We start from the raw sequence: 6,355 nt of genomic DNA, 5'->3' as shown, positions 1-6,355 counted from the left end.
TATGAGATTTTTTTTCACTGTTTTCTATGAAACATGAGATGTTTTATTTGTTTTACCACAAACCAATAAACTAAGATCCCTTGTTGTCGTTATAAATTAAGCATGTATGTGGAGACATACAGGTGGATCATACCTCTAGTGATAACCAAAAAGATCTGTAGTATATGGATATAGAAGGTAAACCTTATCCTGGTGACACTACAGATGCGGCCCACTTTATAGATAGTTATAAGTGTTGTGACGTGCTACAGATAGTTTGATCCTAATCATTCACGTTGAGACATGCAAACAGGGGCGTTATATATAAAGGAATTTGTATAAGACCGGACCACGAAGTGTATAGTCTCGTTATATAATGTCGTTTATGATAGAGACTTCACTTCACTAGGATGACCATAAGTAACATGACCTTAATCCTAAGTGAGTTGGGAACTCCTGCCTTTGAAGGCGGTCCTTTGATTTACATGGGTACGAGTGGCTTGATTGCCGACTCAAACCTACCACTTTGGGGATTCATCTGATTTGGCAGCTAGGAACTCAGCTACACAATATGGAATTCACTCATTCCCTAAAGTAGAGGTAAGTAGATAGATTGCTCTCTTAGGAGCTGATTCTGGGACTTGAATGATGTAGCGCCACACACTTTCTCATGGCCCGAGAGGTGTCCACTCATAGTTGTAGAAAATCGGATTCGCGATTTCTATGAGCAGCGGAAGAAAGATAATTCCAAATCACAATCATGAATGAATAATACATTTACAGTTGAATACAAAACAAGCAGTTATGCAAATATACAGAAATTACAGCATGAAAAACTCAAATGAACAAAGAGAGAAACTCTACGAACATTTGTAGATGCATCTCCACGCTTCGTTGTGCACGACCGCTCGAACAACAGCAACCTCAAATACTCGATCTACATGACCGCAACACAGCACGAACTCTTCGTACTCGTCTTCAACGATCGCCTTGGTCACGAACTCCTCAGCAACAACACGAACGGCCTCCAGAAAACGTTGACGGTGTCAAGTTAAGTTTGACACCACCAACAAGGCTACCTTGGTATTCTCGGTGTGAGAATCCAAAGGATGGGCTCTGTTCGGACTTGGTATGAGGCAAACGAAGGAGGAAACACAAATCGTGTACACGACTGGGCGAGTGGGAGATGGCAGAGACCTATCGTATAGGTCGATACCCAATCGTTTAGATAAAGCTATGCGATCGTCTAGCAAAACCTATGCGTCTTTTAGCTCATCATTTAGCTCGGGTTGTCGCCTACAGACACTACACGATCATTTACTTTGTGCAAGCGATCGTTTAGCAAAACTATGTGATCGTTAGCTCATCATTACACGATCATTTAGCTCGCCCAGCCATCGTTTAGTAAATTTGTATTTACTTGACAACTACGTGAGTTTCTTTTGCACGAGAGAAAAAACTAAAAAAAAAAATTACGAAAACTTTTCAGCATTTGTAGATCCTTTTAAAATTAGGAAAACCATTTTCCTTTTAAACTCACGGTTACCATGAACCCAGTAACTACCCACTCATTTAGTTATTTAAAGAAAAAGAACTAATTATCCAATAATTAATATTATTATAAATATAAATGATAACCAACTTATCATACTATATTTATAACCTATAGTTTTATTATTTCATCTCATAAAACATATAAACCATAGTTCTTTTTCTATTCCATGGTACTTAATGTAAATCTCATTTTTATCAATCCTCCACTAAATGTATCTCATACATTATACCGATTATATCATATATAATCAAAATACCTCTTGGCAATTTGAACATTTCAAATCAACACCAAGAACTGATCCTCAACTAAATTCATTGAGCTACAATTGGGACCTTATGGACCTATAGCTTGAAGCTCCAACGGTACGTGAATAACTGAGTAAACTCTTTAGTCACGGGATCTAGCAACCGTTAACTGCCAGGCACTCCACTAAAGACCGATAGTTGAACTCTTCTTACCATAGATATACTATGTGTCCATCTTAACCAATCAGCAGTGCGATAACTCTTCACAGATCGCTCGTAAGTACAGCTGAGCCAATAACCGTTATGCCCCTGTAGTTACATCTGTCTCCTTAAGTACCATTGATCTCTCTAATGAACATAAGTTATAGTAATACTATGACTGAGTCTTCTCTTCCAAAAAGAAGTTGTGGCCACTATGTTCAAGCCCCAGAATCAGTCCTTAAGGGAGCAATCTCTCTACTTATCCCTTGCTTCGGGAAATGAGTGAATTTCATCTTGTAGATTGAGTTTCCAGCTCTCAGTTCAGACAAGTCCATAAAAAGGTAGGCATGTTGAGTTGACAATCTGGCCATTCTCACTCATACTAATCAAAGGACCGCCCTCAAAGGCAGGAGTTCCCAAAACACTCAAGATTGAGGTCATGTCACCTATGGTCGTTTAGGTGAGATGCAAGTCTCTAGTATCAACGACGTTATATACAAAGTCTAGTCATCTCGTGGTCCAGGTCTTATACAAACTCTTTGTATAGGACACCCCCGCTTGCATGTCTCCACATGAATGGTCAGGATCAACCATCTGTAGTAGTTTATAACACTTACAAACCTCTACAAAGTGGGTCGTATCCGTAGTGTCACCAGGATCAGGTATCCCACATTAATCCTTATACTACAGACCTATTTAGGTTATTACTTAAGGCATGATCCTCTTGTATATCACATATACATGTTTAAGTTCACATAAGATAACCAAAGAGCTTTGCTTATTGGATATGAGTAAATGCTTGAATTAAATAACACTTATTTTATTCATCGAACAATGTGTATCTTTACAAAACAACGAGACTCTGGGAGAATTAGGACACTAATCCCAACAATAATAGGACTATGAGATATTGTTAATTAGAGGGACCAGTGGTACTTAAGGAGTTAAATGTAACTACATGGGCAAAATGGTAAATTGGTCCAGCTGTACTTACGAGCATCCGTGAAGGGTTATCGTACTGCTGACTGGTTATATCCGATGGACACAGAAATATATCTGTGTTGAAAAGAGTGTAGTTGTCAGTCTTTAGTGGAGTGCCCGGCAATTAATGGATGGTGGATCTCGTGGCTAAAGAGTTTAGTCAGCTATTCACGTACTGTTGGAGCTTCAAGCTACAGGTCTATAAGGTCCCCTTGGTAGCTCAATGGATTCAAGTTGAGAATCAGTTTTTAGGTCAGTTTGAAGTGTTCAAATTAACAACAGAGAGTTTGATTGTATATGAGATGATTAAACTAGTTTAATTATATATAATATAGTTGACATGATGTATGAGATACATTAATTGGAGGAAAATGATATAAATATGATTTATATCAAGTAAAGGAGAAAAGGACTATGGTTTAAATGTTGCATATAATGTATTATTAAAACGATAGGTTATAAATATCATATGATAAGTTAGTTATTATATTTATTTATATTTAAAACAATTATGAGATACCTGTTGGTGGTTTTCTCCATAACCGTGCGTGAAAGTGGGAGTTTTCATTCAGTTTTTCATAACTGAAGGATAAAATGAAAATGGTTTTCATTCTAGAAAAGGGATCGGATAATCACTTCACAAGTTGTACACTGCCCATCGTTTAGCTAACAAGAGCCTATACGCTCAAGTGTTTCCTAAACGGTCCTGTACACGCGCAGTTTCATAAACGGTCGTATAGCTTTTATTAAGTGATCGTGTGCCTGAGCGAAATTTTCTAAACGATCGTCTAAACGAACAGACCTGATTACCTAAAAGATCGTGTACCTTTACTAAACGATCGAGCACCAGTCTATACGATAGACTCTAAACTCTCCCACTTGTTTGGTCGTTGAATACGATCGTTTTGTCTTCTTTCTCTCTACCAAATCCAATAGAGCCCACACCTCCTGGATTCTCACTCCGAGAATACCAAGGTCACTGAGTGGTGAATATCGATGCTACTTGGTAGTGAAGAATATTGATCTTTATTCGAAACAACTCGAAGAAAAAAATCACCAACTCGAAGCTACTCGGTAGTAAAGATCAATGCATGATTCAACTCAATACTCTGAATTCGATATGATTTGAAACAAGATTATATTGCGCACAATATGCAGAAAGATTGCAACTGATCGAATGAAAAAGATAAAGACAAGAAGAAGATAAACAGAAGTTTATGTGGTTCAGCAAGATTGCCTACGTCCACGGGAAGATTCAAGTTCTTTTACTAAGAAGATTGCATACAGCTTTTGTTTGTTTATAGAAAAATAGGAAATAATAAACTTAACTCTCTGTTTTGTTTTCAGATTAGAGGTATTTATAACATATACCAACTGACCGTTACAACATGAAGTTAGTTATAAACAAAAAATAAGCTGAGATATTTGAGTCACGGCTTCTTTAAATCCTTTTTACCTAATAACTAGGTTGCATTGCTTGGAGACCAAATAAAGTAAATGTGTACAACTATTGGAAACCATCTACCACATTTCTCTTGAATTTTCTTTTTTTCTTTCTTCTTCATCTCTTTCAAACACCTATTTTCTGGAAAGATGTAAAAAGAAAAACTTGTTCAAATTAATTACAAGATAAAAATCCAGAAAAGAAGAAGATAGATTAGTGCAGGGACCCATCAACAAATATGCTATATCTATCGACTACAATAGTTCTCCATGCCTCTACACCATCAAGAAAAAGGCACACTAAAGATTAGGAACATAAGTGGAATGGGAATGCAAAATTGAAAAATAGTTTCCATTAAGATTTATCTAAATGGAAGACCATGCATAAATTGATGATATCCTTCATTCTAGCATTCAATAAAAAGCTACAACATAGAACAAAACTAACTTAAAAGCACTTGAATGGATCGGAGTTCTTGCAAAAATATAATCATATCAATATTGAATTAGATCGATCAATCAATCATGTTAAGTTCCCAAGATCATGAAAATGAATAGATAGGTATATTGAAATAAGGACACACATACAATAAGCATAAAAAGATAAAAAGGTACAGGAAGATTTAAATCTAAGATGATCATTTCTGCAAATAGAGTAAGAAAAGAAACTAATACTTTTTAAACGCTATATCAAACCAATCAAAAGAAAATAATGCAGAAAAAAATGGAAGATAGATTAGTGCAAGGATTCACCCACAAACCTGTCAAATAATAATTAGTCACAATTTAAAACTAATACTTCATTTTCAAGTAAACAAACTTGGAAATCATATTTATAATAAAAATAATTCATGAAAATAATCTTTAAAGTTCAAATCAATGGCTACACATCCATATAGAAATCATTCTTTAAAAATCACAAGATCTTTGGAATGTTACCTACAAAAAGATCTTTAGTTCCACTTGAATATGAAGTATCAGAATAAATGATTTATAGTATAAGGAATTATGATTCTCACCATCAGAGACAAGAATTAAACCATCATATGCAATTCATTGGCTTTGTATTTATAGAGAAAACATTATATAGGATCGAATATTTAATGATAAAAAAAATTGAAAAAGAAAATCGAGAAACATACCCACATGCAAAAATGGAGATTAAAGAAAAATAAACCTCTACGATGAATGCAACAATCTAAAGTGAAAAACTAAACACATGAGATAAAGATTCAATTATGGTATCATGTCAAACATGAATTCAAAGTACTATATTTAAGTTTTTTGCTGTCTTTGGTTCTTCTTTGAGTATGAGGTCTTCTAAGTTTTTGACTTATCAGGTTGAGATCAACTCTTCATCTGTCTCACCTGACATAAGGATATTCTCAAATTGATAGAAAAATAATTTATTTAACCCCAAAACTTCAAAATATTAGATATTTGGTGGGAGCAATAGTGAATTATCAAATTTATGGAAACAAGATAAGTACATTGACCAATATGCTAAAATGTTGATAAATATTACTATGAAAAAAATTTTAAATCGCTGCATTGCCATTAGTTAAATAAAAAGTCAAATCAACAACCAAATATGCAGCAAACATGAAAATTAGAAATTAAGCAATCAACAAGCAACCTACAAAGGAATAAGGCAATTTAACAAGAAAATCAAAGCAACGATTAAAAGATAAAACTTTAAATTTATCTCTTTCAAGCTAATTTACGCAAGAAAATAATAATTAGCAAGAAAGAATAACATGGACTACATATAAACATAAATTTCAACAAGAATATGTAAATAAAAGTAAGCCAATGATAATTAGTAAAAATATTCACCTGCAAAATTTGACAATTCAAAAACAACCCACAGCCAATACAAGAAAATGCAAAGCAGATATAAGGGGAAGCAAAAACGAAGGTGGAAGGTAAAGAAAAAAAAACTTTCAAAACA

The sequence above is a fragment of the Benincasa hispida genome, chromosome 1 (genome assembly GCF_009727055.1).
Source record: "Benincasa hispida cultivar B227 chromosome 1, ASM972705v1, whole genome shotgun sequence".
Lineage (NCBI taxonomy): Eukaryota > Viridiplantae > Streptophyta > Magnoliopsida > Cucurbitales > Cucurbitaceae > Benincasa > Benincasa hispida.
Note: the sequence above shows the minus strand (reverse complement) of the source record.